This window comes from Phasianus colchicus, chromosome 2 (genome assembly GCF_987193195.1).
Source record: "Phasianus colchicus chromosome 2, bPhaCol1.hap1.1, whole genome shotgun sequence".
In the NCBI taxonomy this organism is placed as follows: domain Eukaryota; kingdom Metazoa; phylum Chordata; class Aves; order Galliformes; family Phasianidae; genus Phasianus; species Phasianus colchicus.
The window spans coordinates 68,065,115-68,080,561 of record NC_143437.1 but is presented as its reverse complement, the minus strand read 5'-3'; the positions used below and the strand labels follow the sequence as shown (position 1 = coordinate 68,080,561).

Genomic DNA, 15,447 nt, shown 5'->3' with positions numbered 1-15,447 from the left:
TGAGGCAAACCTGCTTTGTTACGTTTGGAAAAAGTGGTTTGGATTATAGTTTCCCCTCAAATGATTAACAGGCACAAATGATGTTTGATTTTTACTTGCCTTAAATTTAAACAGTGTTCAGTGACAGGGTAAGTCAGAATTAGTTTGGAAGTCATACAACTGTTTGTGTTTGACCTGGTTTCTACAGTTAGATGAGTTTCCTTTTCCTGCATTAAAATATCCATAAAAACATGCTGAAAATTTCAAGTCTCACCTAGTTACTCACTTTGTTGTGGCTGCTGCTATCTTTATGAGTTTGATCATACAAACACTTATGTACCGATGTTCCACTTGATGGCCTGTTAACACACACTGTACGAATAAAATCACTTCTGTTTCATCTAGTTTTAATGTGGCATTCTCCTCGGAGAATAAGAGATGGAAAGATTGACTTGAACAAGGTTTTCTGTCGTGTGTTTAGGACTATTCCCTGAATTCCTGACTCTCACTTGGCTTTCTTTTTGACTATTTTTATTACTTATCAGCTGTCTGTTACTTAATAGATCATCAGATACCACATGTTATTTAGGTAGGTGCTTCTTTACCCCTGCAGCTCGAGCAGTTAGTCATGTTATTATTATCCACGGAGCATGTTTTTCCTATGGAAAGACTGGTAGCTACGCTGTTTATAAGCTGGCTACCAAGAAGGCGTAAAACCCCATACAGTTCTGACTGTTCCTCTATACATGGAAAGTACAAAATAATTTAAGAACTGTGTTTCTCTTTTTTACTCAGTTGATGTTCCGAATAAGATTTCAGCAGAATTGCTTTCGTGATGCAGCAAAAAAACTGGCCAAGGTCTCCACTGTTTTTACTCTATCTTTCTTTCTCTCTGTGCCCCCTTTATGTCTTGCAAATTGATATTGTCGTTACCTAAATTAACCTCTTCTGAATTTGACTCCCCCCCCCCGCGTATTTGGATCAAGCTCCTCTGTGGGTGGGGCAAAAAGTGAACTCGCCTAACATACAGTACAAATTAGGTCTTTTTAAAAACAAAGACTTCTCTTAAGAATAGCTGTATTTTATTTCTGACAAAAGAAGGCAAAACACAAGTACGCAGTAAATCACAAAGTCAAATGTGTGTAATCTGATGCCAAGCGTAAACATGTATGGACTTTACAAGGCTTGCTGACACTAGATACTCTGATTTTCTTTCATTCAAAAAAGTGCTTTTGAGTTTTCACAGTAGTGCTTGCAAGATGCAGTCAAAATCACCAAGTGAATAAGAACAGGTCTATACAACTAGATCATGTTGAATTGAGCCATTTTTAATTTTTTTATGGACAGAGTATTTTCTGCTCAGAATTGCTAATATAAATCTAGTAGCTCTAGCTAACTTTGCAGGGGTTTTTTTTTGTTTTTTTTTTTTTTTTGTTTTTGTTTTTTTTGGCTTGATTTTTGGCAGAAAGTTTCTTAAGTAAATCCTATAAAAAGCTGCTAAAGAGTCTCTATACACATACTAACAAAACCGTTTGATTTCACTGGAGGTTCAGCACATACCTACCCCTGGATATTGGCCCTAAACATCACCTGATTGCTCTATTAGCACCGAAGGACATGCACACATTTCTGTGTTGAATAAAGGAGAGCAGGAGGGAGCGATTTAATAAAGATGTTGTCTTGTCTTCACTGCTGTTATGTCAGGCCACTCTAAGAGATCACAGGATTACTGCATTTGTGCTAAAGCACTGTAAAATTGTAAATTTTGAGACTGCTTAACATTTGTACTGAGCAGTACAAGCTGTGTTAATTATCGATCTGTAAGTTCTCCAGTACTGAATGTTGATGAGGTAGCTCCCAGAAGTCTGCCAAGGAATTTTTAACATAATTTAAATGTTTGTATTTTACAAAAAGTATTTTTGTAGCCGGGTGTTTATTTTAAGCGTATCACAAGGGTTTCTAAGTATGAAAAAGACTGCAGTCAGAGTTGGTGAGTGAGAGTTCTGTTCTTCAGCCCTACCTCAAATTATACCATGTGACTGTGAGAAAGGGAGTTTCATTTTTGCTTGTTCATACTTTACAGCAGCTGTTGGAGTGCTTTGGTTTTGTTACAGGGAAGCAAATATAATAACTTTTGCCCTTTATGTTTCTTCCAAAGATGGTGAGACATGATAGTCCTTATTTCTAGTAAATAGAGAGATCCTGATGAAGATGTACTTACAAGATTTTTTTTGTGCTGAAAGACAGCATTCTTCACAGGTGAGCTGAGCCTCCAATGTCCCTGCACACAGGGAAAATGAAAGACCAGGGGAGATGTTGCATTACCTTTCCTCCCCTCAACTCCTCCTCTTCCTCACTTGGGAGGTGGCTGAGGGCTGGTTTACCATGCAAGCTATGGCTGCCACAGGACTGCTTCGCCCTACACCAGCCCACACAGTCCTCATTTAGGGATTCACGTGCTTGGCAGTTCTGGAAAACTGGGCACTAGAAACCAGCTGAAAACATAGATGGATTTTAGCTCTAGAGAAGTAATGTGCCCAAGGAGCTACACTGGTAGGATTGTCACACTGCAGCAGTGCCCTTAATGGTGTCTGTTCCATACATAGATCTGCAGGCAAAGAACACAGCAAAGTGCTGGGTTCACCTCACCTGGGAGATGCCTCACAGCAGGCAAACTCCCACTCGCCAGATAGGATAGCACTGCTCTGAAGGTGTGGCAAATGTAGCACAAGCCAAGTCCCTAGCCCTCAAAACATCTAGGGAGGGCAAATCAAATGCTTCCCTCCTCATTACTGTCCCCAGACACAACTCTGTCAGTAGGTTGTGGTTACTCCTCAGTAAAGACTGGAAAGAAGAGGCAGGATGGTGTGCTCCTGTCCCACCACAACCAAAGGACAGCTTCCAGTGAAGGATCTAGAAGTATCTAGATGGACTCACAAAGTGCTTCTCTTTCCCTTCTCTTTCCACCCCCCAACATTTTTCGTGTAAGGAAACAGAACTGGCTCCTAAAAGTCACTTGGATGAATATAAACTCTTGAAAGTGTCACGTAGGCCCTGGAATAATTCCAAATAAACCCTGGCTTATTTGGAAAAATTTCTTCGTGGAAAAAAAAAAAAAAAAAAAAAAAAAGCACAAACATTGGTCTTTATCCAAGGCCGTGAAATCAACAGGGAGACTCATTTCAGAGGGCCTTGGATCTGGCCCATTGGTGGCTATGACCAGAATGATGGTCTGGTACAATAAATCATTTTTAGATTCCTGTCTTAAAGATGCCAGCAAAGTTTGGTGAGAGGAGAAAGAAAAGAACAATCTTCAGCTGCATTCAACTGAAATCTCCTTCCCTTTTCCAAACTCTTTGAAACTATTGTTTATGGACTGTCTTATTCTTCTTTGATTGTAGTACCTTTCTTTCTCATTTTTCTTTTACAAAGATTAGAAACATTTGGAATGAAAAGAGTGAATTAGCTGTGTTAAGGACTTCTAATGTTTTGAATTTTCTTTTTAAACTTTTCTTTAACTGCTAAGTTTGTTGGATTATATTAATACATACGTTATCCCAGCTATTGTAAATACCCAAGAAATGGAAGAAGAGACAGGACAGGATGGACTGAGAGAAATATCAAACATTTGGCCTAAATAATGTGTGAGTTTTTCAATGTGCTTTGAGTACTAGAAGCTCAAAGCTGTCTATTTTTTAGTATTATGTGCCTCGCATCCTTTTTTTTTTCTTTCTTTCTTTTTATTTGAATCTGAGAACTGTGAACACACTGCACTTATTTTGTCAGGAAACCACAAGCTTCAGTAGAAGAGCATGGCTGCTAAATGCAAGAAAGAGCAAAGCATTGGTATAGAGGTTGGAGAGTTTATTATGAGGAAGACAAATCTTTTTACCCACAGAATAGCCATGAGAAAAATTTAACGTCACTGCAAAGAGTACAGGGTCTTTCTTTAGACTATCACTTGTAACACAGTCAAACCCCAGCTTCTGCAAATGGTAAATCAAGCTCTAATGTCTGAAGTCGGCTTAAAAATTACAGACCGTGAAAGTAACATTCTGGGTTCTTTTATTAGTCTTCTGGGTTTTATGCTATTAGATTTCAGTTTCATGCTTTTCTGTCACCAGGAAGACTAGACACTTAATTTCTTTCTCTCGTGAAGGACAAGATTCCCACAAAATTATATGCTTTTTTAATACAAGAGTTTAAAAAGTACCTGTACCCAAAGTTCCACAGTAGGATTCTAAAGAACTCGCAGCACTGGTCTTGCATAAAGTGTAAGCTGATGATAGATAAGCAGAGTCTCCAAAATGACTGTAATAAATGCATTCTGTTCCTTGCCTAATCTGATAGATACCGTCTTAATATCCTTAAATATTGTGCTCATAAAGTGTTAAGGAGTTCCTGCCACCTGGAACTGTACAGGATATTTCTCACTAGTCCTGTAGCAACAGAGATTTTCCATCTCCTAGGCTAGGATGTAGCTTCAGGTGTGTCCTCTTCTCTCCCATGTGCTAAGCTAGGAGAAAGCAAGGGAATAAGAAGTGCAAAAGGGGCTCTGACTTTCACAGCAACTTTAATTAGTTGTCTTTTCCCAATGGAAATTGTGGAGGTTGACAGTAGTAACAGGTTTTCCTTTTGGAAAACAGTTTGGGAAATTGAACAGAGGCTGAATTTTTCAGATCATTCAGAAGAACGGGTAATAGTGCATCAGAATGAAATTATCCACTTGGCAGAGAAGTAGCACAGGATGCTCTACTGGGTTGAATTGACCAGCCTGCTAGGATTAAAAGTATGATTGTATGGTGTTTCAGGGAGATTAATTAACTTCCACTCTTTTATTAGGCTCACAGTGAAGAAAGCAGCTTTCGGGGAGCTAGGTCAGATTTACTAATAAATGCCACAGTTATTTCTTGGTCAAAACTTTGGGATATTTATGTGATAGCAAGATCTTACCAGTGATCTCTGGTTGCTTCTTCCAGAGGAGGTAAGGAAGCAGAAGAGAAAAGGTGATCCTTAATTTGAGCCCTTGATTTGAAAAAGAATGACCATTCCAAGTAGAAAAGAGTTGTAGGTGGTAATGCAGCATGGCAAAATGAAGTTGTCTTACTGAATCAAATGTGGAGGCTTGGCAGTTCCAGGGAAGAGATGCAGATCGGATGGGAATGGGTGGGCCATGCCTTCTCTTGTCCATCAATTCTTGTGGCTGGAGCAGGGCAAGTAGCTCAGCACTGTATGTTAATTCATTAATTCCTGAGTTTGCTCATCAATTCATCTTACCAGCTCCTTTCTCTAAATTCACATGACCAGGTGGACAAGGAGCTCTGGCACTGAGGTGGGCACTTTTATGTGGGAGGTAAAAGGCCTCTTAGTCCCCTCCAAGCTAGAAATCCACCCTTTGCCACTTCTACTGCCCCAGATATGTAGAAAAGGTTGAACCAGTGTACATTAGTTGGTTTGTGTGTTTGCTTGTTTGTTTTTTAAACTTCTGAAAATATGTTTTTAATGTTGAGTTTGTGTGCTATCATACACAAAAGTTGATACAATCTCTTTAATACTTTGCATTCCTGTAAATACAGAATTATTTGCTGTCTAGTTTCTGAATTGAACAACAGTATGTATATATGTGTGGTTGTACTCACTTACAGTAAATGGGAAACAAGGGAGACCTGAGAAGGATAAATGAAACCGAAGTGAATCACAGAGGAGATAAGTGGTGAAAATGGGTAAACAGAAAATTCCACTTCTGTGGGAAAACATGGAGGAACAAAACCACAAGCAGGAGAGGAAGCAGCCAAATCTAAACAATGAATTGCAGCAGCAAGCTACAGCAAATGTGATTTTAAAGAACAGAGCGTTCACAACAGATATGCATCACTGCTGAAGATCAAATGTGTGAGCACTGCTTTCTTGCTTGCCCATCCCCAGTACCTGCATTGGAAGCCTGGCCTCTTCTGTCCACCTTATTTGTTCAGTAGTGGACTTCATATGACTGATTCAGTTCTCATTAAACTGATTTACTGGGCTCGCTGGCTCTGCTCAGCTTCAGTTTATTCCTACTTTGTTTAAAATTCGGGAAGTGCTGGGGGAGGGGAGAGGACACTAATGGCCGTTCTCGTGCAAGTGGAGTGGTAGCTGATTTATTACAAAGGTTATAAAGGAAAAGTATTAAGTGTGTTCCATTCTGCTTGGCAAAGTCATCCTGCACAATGTCCAACAAAACCCTGAGAGCGCTGTTTTGTACAAAAAAAAAAAAAGAAAAAAAAAAAGAAGAGAGGGAGGAGGGGTGCGTGTGTGTGTGGAGGGGGGGACGCTCCACCAAAGATGTGCTCTTCTTCTTTTGAGCATTAATTAAGACTGTAAATCACAGGCAACATGAAACAACTGTATTCGACGGAACGTGGACAGTTCTGGAGTTCTGCTGTGCCTGTGTGATCAGTTTGAATACCTACACTGAAACGCTAATGGGAGAGCAAACATCAAAGAGAAATTTTGGCACGAAGAAGCAGTCTGCAGGACCATTACATGGATAAAGTTGTAAAATAGACTCCTCCGTGCAAACTGGGAAGGGAGGTGGAATGAAAGCTTGAAAGGTTTATAGGAACTTAGACTTCTTTTCCTTTCATGCACAAAGTCAGTCCCACGTTAATTTGGTCTTGTCTTGAAATAGGCTTGTATATCTGTGTTCCGAATAAAAGACAGGAAAGGAAGGTAACAGAATAGAACTTGTTCTTAGAATATGAAAAACTCTAGTAGTCTTTAGTAGTCTTTAAAATTCATTTTCCTTTTCAGATAAGTAGTTCAGGGAGTTCTTTTGTCACATCATGTCATAGAATCATAGAATGGCCTGGGTTGAAAAGGACCATAATGATCATCTAGTTTCAACCCCCCTGCTATGTGCAGGGTCGCCAACCACTAGAAGGAAACTATAAGGAAAGGTGGGTCATAGTCCCAAGTTTATAGAATTTTTTAAGCCTCAGTTTGTTATGATCAGGTTTTATCTTCTGCAAAGCAACACGTATAGAAACTCACCCAGTAATTCTTTCACAAATCTTAAGTCCTCTGAATGTTTTAGAGTTTGTTCATAGGAAGCCACCTAATCTTGATTTAAAGAGATTAAGTAATGTGGGATCCTCACACTCATATCAGGTTGTTCATTCTGTTATTTCTTTTTAAAATAAAACTTTACCTTTAAAATTCCATTTTTTTCTCTGTGATTTCATCAAGTTTCAGTTTCTTGCTAATGTGTCCATAGCAGGTAATTATGCTCCAGTTGTGTCGAGTGCAGTTGAGACAAAGATTTGACCCACTGTAGAATGTAGTCCATTTGTTCCTCATTTTACCTTGGTTTAAAGCTACTGGATGCAAGTAACCTCTTGACTGAAAATGGCCTGTCCTTAATAATTAATTCACAAATAACTTACTTCCCAATATGACATATTCTCATAATTGTAAGTAGACTTCTGTCCAACTGCTTGTCCAGGATTTCTCAAAGTGATTTTGGTTTACACAGTGTGGTTTGTGATGTAATTCATAATGTGGAGGATTCCAGAATGGTCAATGTGGTTAATTTTCCTTCTTGTAGAATATTACATTGTAATAGAGATGTTGTCTTTAAATACACAAGATGTACAGAAAAAAAACATTTGTAAAGAATAACTTTGAAAAAAAAACTGGAATGTTTCATATTTTAAATATTTCACATCTGGGATTCAGGAAACCTGTTTGTCACAGTAATCCCCATAAGGCGGCTTCTTTCCCTGAGCTGGGAATTTTATTCTGTCAAAAGATAACCATTTGATGTAAAAAATATTCATTAATACTGATACATTGTTGCTATATTTGAATACAGTATATATATATATATATATATATATATATATATATATATATATATATATATTTTTTTTTTTTTTTTTGCAATAAGCAGGGGAAAGGAATTTGTTCTATTACAGGAATGTGCATGCTAGAGGGTTTATGGACAGGAAAGAGAATTCAAGTGTCTTAAACCAAAGGTAGTGTTCAGAGTAATTGGACTTGTCGTAACTTGCAGAAAGAGCCGATTTATCTGTACGCTACTTATGTTGTCAAGAAAAGTACTTGATGTAAAGCACAGGTGTCCACTGCTTCGCCTCTGTACTAGTACTTCAGAGCAGTACTTTTCCTTTGCTTAATGATCAACTGGCCTTCCATAACATTGAAGACAGCGTCTCTTTTATTACTTGGAAACTAGAATTTTGATGTCTTGGCATGCAGTGTCTTGCGGAGATACCCAGATGGTCATGAACAGGAATAGAAGCTTTCTTCTTACTAAAAAGAGTTGAATTGTAGCATAGTCATGTGTTGGGAAAGGCTTTCATGTGTGTGTAAGGCTTACACTTGCATGTCCAGATGCAAATAATCTGAAGGGCACACATTCTTGAACTGTACCTATGCTGGAAAAAAGACCTTGTCAAAAAGGCTGAGAGAATAGTAGACGTGTCTGTTATTTCCTTGCTCCTAGCTCTCTGTTGAAAAGGGAGACACATCACAAACTGTATTAATAATTATTTTTTTTAAGAAACTTCAAAAAGAGATTTTTAATCCAGCCAGTGAAGAGCTGTGCTCTGCTGTGAGGGGTCCCTTCAGAGCCTGCACACAGAAGCATGCTTTGATTCTGCAGTTGTCTTTCTGGCAGTGCTGTGCCTGGTTTGGATTGACTGTGGTTAAATATGTGGCCACAGGAAAAACCTTTGTAAAACCTTCCGACTTGTAATGATTGGCAGATGCAAAGGATCTGTCCCAAGCTCTTTAAAACAGGCATACTATAACATAGGTTTCATAGTTGCCACAGTGTATGTGTTCTGTCAATTGCTGGATCATTCAGGAGGCATACTTGTCCGTAGCCCAGAGGTTTATGTCATTTCACAGATACTTTTTATGTACAGGAAGCGGGTAAAATACTTCTGAATGAGAGGTGGTAAGTAGAAGTGAGAACTGAGGGAAGTGCTGGGTTTTCCATCTCATGTTGATTTCTGATGAAGGAGCAATGAATTGCTGAGAAATGTGCAAAGAAAGTGCATGGGATTGCTAGCCAAATGGAAAATACTGGCCAATGCCATGTAAATGAGTGGGTTTCCCATACTCACTGACTTAATCTGAACTAGCAGAGCATTTGTTACCAATGTGGTTGCTGTTCCCCAGTGATCCCATGTCTGTAGGTACGCATGCCCTAAGGCTGACTGGGTAAACGTGCTGGCTTGAAGCGAGAGCATCAGAATTTTGTGCTCTTCCCTCATCTCCAGTTTGATGCTGGGCAGTACACTGGGCTGGCATATCTCTCACCTGGCGTCATGTGCCTGAGCTCTGTTGGAGCTCCTGTGACTGTCCATGGAGAAAAACATGTTTACAACATTTATCACTTTCAGCCATCCACCACCGGGAAATTCAGATGTAATTGAATGAAACTAAAACTTAGCACAAGTCTTTGAAATGTATTAAGATGTGTGATGATGCAGGTGGATAAACAGTGGGTGTATCAAAAGGCACTGGAGATTTCTTACACTGGGAGAATTTTCCTCTTCACACACAGCTGTACAGATGTGTGCATCTGGCTGCGGGGGGGAAAGGTAAAGGTGTTCACAGACCTCTCCCACCCCTCCCCAGAAGCTCATTCTTCACACACTCCCCGTTGCTTCACCTGTCAATCTACCACCACCTTTTGCATAGCTGTGCTGGCTTCAGGGAGCCCCAGAACAAAGTGCTTTCAAAACTGAACCCTAGCTGAGATAAAACTCCTAGTCACGCCCCGGGGAGTTTTGCATGATGGAGGATTACAGGACTGTGTCTCAGTTTTGCAGTGCACACTGCTGGTAGCTCCTCGTCAGCTGTGTGGATGAGTAGTGAGGCTGTGCCCACTTAAAGGGAAACTTGGCTTCCGTTTGCTCCCACTGCATTCACTGGAGGCTGAAGGGGGGAGGCTGCCATGAGCCTGCCGGGGAAGAGGGAGATGGCAGTGCTGTGGGTGAAAGCAGGGAAGGCAATCTCAGCGGGCTCTGAGCAGCTGAGAGGCAGACTGTAGCATCTGGGTTTCATAAGATGCCCACACTCCCCCCACACGGCCCTAAGGTCTTGTGGGTGAGCTGCCCAGACCTGGCAGGGCTCAGCCTCGCGTCTGCTACGTGCTCGGGGATCTGGAGACATTTTTTTTTATCCTTTCTTTCCTGGCGTGACAGGTATGCTGCATCATGCCTTCAGTTCCTCTGATTCTGCCATTACTCACTGTTGTTTCGTGTTAGCAAAGCAGCAGGTATCGCAGTGCCCTCCTCTCCACACACCCCGCCAGCGTGCCCCACAGTTTCTGTTCCCTTGCATAAGCAGTAAAGCAGTCACCCGAGGGCTGGTGAATGCAGCCTTGCTTCATCAGCTGGAAGGTGACTAGTTAAAATCTAACTAGCAGTCTCACACCCAGCGCCTGACAGGAACAGTCTTGGAAGACTATTAAGAAAATAAAAATTCCCCGCTCTGCCATATAATGGAAATGAGTATACTTCAGCAGCCATCCGCTCTAATCTGTTAGCCAGCCCTTAGCAGCTTACCAAGCCTGTATTTAACCTATTTCCCTAATGGCAATTAAGAAATGTTTTCATTTCCCAGGGAGAGGATTGCCAATGAAATCCCCCTCTCCTCCCCAATCCCATCCCGAGGCCCACGCTCCCCTCCTCTTCCCCACACCCCAGCTTCTTCTTCCTTAGCCCGAGGCATCCAAAGCATTCCCAGTGTGTTTGGGTAGCATGCAGTGAGGAAGAAATGATTAAGCAGCTGAATGTTTGAAATCCAGCTAAATGCACCGATTATTATCTGCTTAGGGCTTTCTTATCTTGAACTGTGTGGTGCTTAATGGCAGGCCCATTGTTTTCAGCTCAAAGGTATTAATGAAGGAATCAGGGCAGCAGGCTGATGTCATAGGTGGCTGAAAGGTGACTTGCTGTACTGATTTCTCTTACTCCACCCCTTCCTAAGGCCCTTCCAACTAGTTCACTGGACGGGTTAGTATTTTTAGAGTGGAGGAAAAAAAAAGTCAGGTTGCATGTGTGTGTCTGGTAAAGGGATTGTGGAGGCTCCTAAATATCCTGCTTAGAAGATGTACTCTTAGCTACTGCTCTACTTTCCCACTTAATAAAGACACGGCGTTGCTCACCCAGGTCTCAGTGTGAAAGCAGTCGGCCCTTGCTCACACCAGAGACCCTGGCAACTAGTCTGCACTTTATATTCTGACCTGTATCAAAGGTGAGGATTTTAGTTTGTTTTTCAATGTGAAGAAAGAGCTGGGAATAAGTAACTACTACCGAGTGATACTTTTTTAGGTGAGCACAGCCTCTGAGGTGATGGAGGGCATAGGAAAGTATTTCTATAATTGAGCATCACTTGTGCTTTCTGTCGTGTTTCCAAGCTATTTATTTATTTATTTATTTATTTAATGTACATCATTATTAAATGCACAGGGGTGTGCATTTAATAATCACTTGTGTGAAAAGAAACCTGTCTCTCTGGGGTGGGATGTGTATTAAGTTTTCCATAACTTGGCACAGGCGGTGAAAGAATTGAAGATGCGAAGTAAAATAGATTTTGCTGTGATTGTGATTTAATCATATATTGTTTTTGTAGCCCTTAACTTAAAGCTTAAGAATTTTTAGTACTGCTCTGCACTGTAAAGCTTGGCATCACATTGCCTATAGAAATGGTCAACGTAAAACTCAATTCATCAGCTATTTATTACAGGCTCAGCTAAGAATTTGAAGAAAAGCTTTACTAGAAGATCATTTTTATGGAACAAATGGCTTTTATAGAACAAGAAAAGAAAAACTGCTGTTAAGCAATTTGGTGTGCATACAAATACAAAAAGGTCTCATGCAGGAATCAGAAATTATTCACTTTTTTGCATTTAAATGAGACTGTCCTTTTATGTAGTCTTTTTGATTACAGGTAAAATTAATCTATTTGCTGGCATGTGATTAGTAAGGTAGGGCTTTTGTCCTACCTATACAAATGAGTGAAGAGCCTTCTCCTTTTTTATATTTCTGATTGGTTTTGTGTATTTTTGTCCAGTTTAGTTTGGTTCTGTCAAACATGTAGTTGTTGCTGTTCACTTAAGTATTTCATGCCTATTGAAGGAGCCGTCTGAATAGTTCAGTAGCAAAGACTAGATAGCAGAAGAGAAAGCAGGAAAGTGGCACTGAGCACTAACACGTGCATCGAAGCCAGCTGCTGAATTTTTTTTCTCTGTCTTTAGAAAAAAACAAACGATATACCCCTAGAGTTCCTTTTTTTCCTTCACTTGCTCATGCAAGTGTTTTGTTTTGTTTTGCCACTGAAAACAAAATCTAATATTCTGAATAAAAACAAAAGCAAACAAACACAACTGAAGAACTTTCTAAAAGCATGGAACTGAGGTGTGCCAAAAGAGCTGAATACACTGACCGGCACTTCCAGTCCCCTCTCTCCCTCTCGTTTAAGCCCACAGTTTCTATAGGTTCAGCAGTAAAAACCTATTGAAATGTGAGATTAGCAAGCTGAGGTAATCAGTCTGAGATGATTAGGGAAGATGACTATTCTTTTCTTCAGATGACCAAAAGTCGTCTTCTCAATTTCCTTATCTTCAATTTGCTATTTCGCAACTGTTCCTTTCTAAATCTGTATTTCCTGTAAAAATCTAATACTTTACCCCATAGTTAAGTTTGTATGTGTATACCACCAATATTTGTCATGACTAGTGAGGTCTGTCTTTTCCATAAAATTTTTGAGAATTTTTTTTAAAGGAAAAAGTATTTGTTTTTTTCTTCAGCAGTTTGGCAGATAATGTGTCAAGCCCAGGGTGAAATTTTGTTTGCTGAACTTATCTTAAACCTAAGAAGGGGAGGATGGTTCCGTTTAAAGGTCAAAGTGTTTCAGGAATTGAATTAGTTATATTTTTCTTACCTTTAAAATTTTCTCTTTCTCCATCCAGACTTCAGAAGCTTTACAAATGCCTCACTCGTGTTCATTTTATACTGAATTATTTGATTAAATCCCAGAACGGTTAAATATCCATATGCCTGTTTTTATCACCCACTGCACAAAACATCGCTCTGGGAAGAAATGCAGTGTTTGAGGTTAGGGGAGAATGCTGGAGCTGACAAAATTCAGATGCTAATGATAATTAATTTATATAGTGGCAAAGATAGGTGCGCTGCCAGGTGCTTTACAGGCAGATAAGATCTGGTTTCTGCTCCAGTGAGTTTACAATCTGAGGCCCCGGTGTTGCAAATAGTTATGCACATGAGTTATGCCACTGAGCACAGTGACACTACTCATGCATGTGGAGTTACTCACCTGTAGTGCACTTATCTGTATACAGTTTCAACTACATTAGCTTTGCAATTGATTTCACTGTGAGTCAGTAATTGTTCAGCATAATAATTGAGGTTATTTAGTAGGTTCTGCCAGTCAGAAGCTGAAAGAAAGAAAGGGGATGCTTTTCCTTAAGGAGATCGAAAATTGAGATTTTTCTGGGAAGTTACTTAGTATGCAAACAATTTGTGTTAAGCGCTTTTAAGTTGGATTGACTGAAATTGTCAATTTGCTTACCAATCACACGGGAGAAAAAAGCACGTGATAACTGGAAGGGAAAAGTGTTACTCCCCTTTCTCATTTGTCCTGATGCTGATGTGAGGCCCCATTAAGAGTGCTTCCAGTGAAATTACTTTCAAGTCTGGGAAAATTTAATCAACAAAGGCCTTGGTAGCTGTAAATTTGTGGCAACAGTCCCTAATTCATCTTGTAATTCTATGACAGGCTCTGAATTCCCTGTATTTGGCCAGAGATCACCTCAGTGGACAGTTAATGAAAGAGTAGAGGGAACTTGAAGGTCAGTTGAAAGAATTCTTCTTTCTTTGTGGATGCATCTTTTTGTTGTTGTTGTTGTTGCAACTCATCTTTGTCTAATTTCTTAAAAAGCACTTTGTTGTTGTTTTCTGCAAAGGCGGATTATTTCCCGTGTTGCTTACCTGCCTTCAGCCCTTGGAGTATTTACAAAATATCTCATACTGGAATTCTCAGAATATATGTTTCTGTTGATGTTACTAGACAGAATTACACTTCAGCAAATTTGTATTTCTTCTCTGGCTATAAGTTTGAGAATAAAACTTCAATAGGTGCCACAGACAGATATGTTTTTGAGAGTGGAAAAGTAAATCTGATTTCAGTATAGTGAAAACATTTTAGTTGTTGGCTCAAGACCTGTAGTGCCCCAGTTAAGCTCATAATAATGAATCTGAACTTCAGAAGACTGAGATTCTAATCAAAATCACACTGGAAAGCACACTTGGGTCTGCTGGATTCATACTGGCCAGCAAACAAGTTGAAATAGCTTTTGTTTATTGAGGAACTATAGTAAACAGGTGCTGACTTAGTAAGAGGATTTTCTTGTGACTTGTATAGCGTAATAGATATGTTGAAAATAAACTGGAAAAAAATAACACATGGGCAGGGAAATGGAATAGTGGCCTCTTTTTTTCCATCCTTCCTCTTTCTTATTTGGTCTTTAATAAGTGCCCATTAGCAATATCTTCTCTTTCAGAATCTTTTGTTTCTTACTTTTCTCTCTTTCACTGTCCCCCTTGGATACCTTTGTGTCTTAATCTTCTCTTTCTCACTTTGTGCTCTAGCCTTTTTGTTTTTTCTTTTCCTCCTTCATTTCAGATTGCATTCCAAGTACAGTATCTTCCCACTTCAGAATCTCTTCCCTTCTTCAGTCTTTGTCAGAACAAAATTTGTAGTGCTCACCATGATTTGGCACTTCAAGGTCAAGCGTCTTGAGAGACCACTCTGGCATCAAAGGGAAAGGAGGTGTTGCTAGATGAAGTCTGCCAGCTTCAGCTGGTAGGTGAAGTGGTTGTTTTACAGCACTTCAGCTCTTAGCATCTTTTCAATCACAACAGGATCGCTGCCACTTCCTCTGAGGTTGAATTCAAAATCCTTTCCAGATTCTGAGAAGCTTCATTTACTGTTAAATTAAACCTACAAGCTGGGACGTCTTCCTTCTTTAGAGACCCACGTGATGAGCAGAGGCATACAGTACCAATAGCGTCAGCAGAAGGCCCCATACCAACAGGTTGGCTCACTGTCTGCTGAGCCCAGCAGATATCAGTGCGATGCCTGAGCAGCCCATCCTTCCTTTGCCTGTACCACGCGAGGAGAAGGCCTTGCTCTCTGAGCTGCTCTCTGTCTCTGCCGCCTGGCCGTGCCCAGGAGCCCAGTGCTGCAGCCAAACACAGCTGTGGTTACAGTAAGTAACAGAGCGGTAGATCCCTCGTGGACAGTGTGTGACTGTGGCCACTACTTTTTATCAGTACTGGGGGATTTCCAGCTTCAGCACTTTTACAGATCACAAGTGCAGTATGGTAAGCAAGGCGATGCCTTTTAGCTCGATCGTGCTATTGTTTCTGTGCAGAT

The 15,447-nt window shown here is 40.2% G+C and overlaps 1 protein-coding gene across 3 annotated transcripts in view; it reads left to right on the top strand.

Moving 5' to 3' along the window:
* PRDM1 (PR/SET domain 1) overlaps positions 1 to 15,447 on the top strand; it is a 98,595-nt gene that overhangs the window by 24,797 nt on the left and 58,351 nt on the right. Inside the window, exon 2 of one of the 3 annotated variants that reach the window (XM_090135931.1) lies at positions 13,789 to 13,861. The exons of the other annotated variants lie outside the window; for them this stretch is intronic. The gene's annotated coding sequence lies outside the window, so the exon portion shown is untranslated. The remainder of the gene's footprint in view (positions 1 to 13,788; positions 13,862 to 15,447) is intronic. 3 annotated transcript variants of the gene reach the window in all.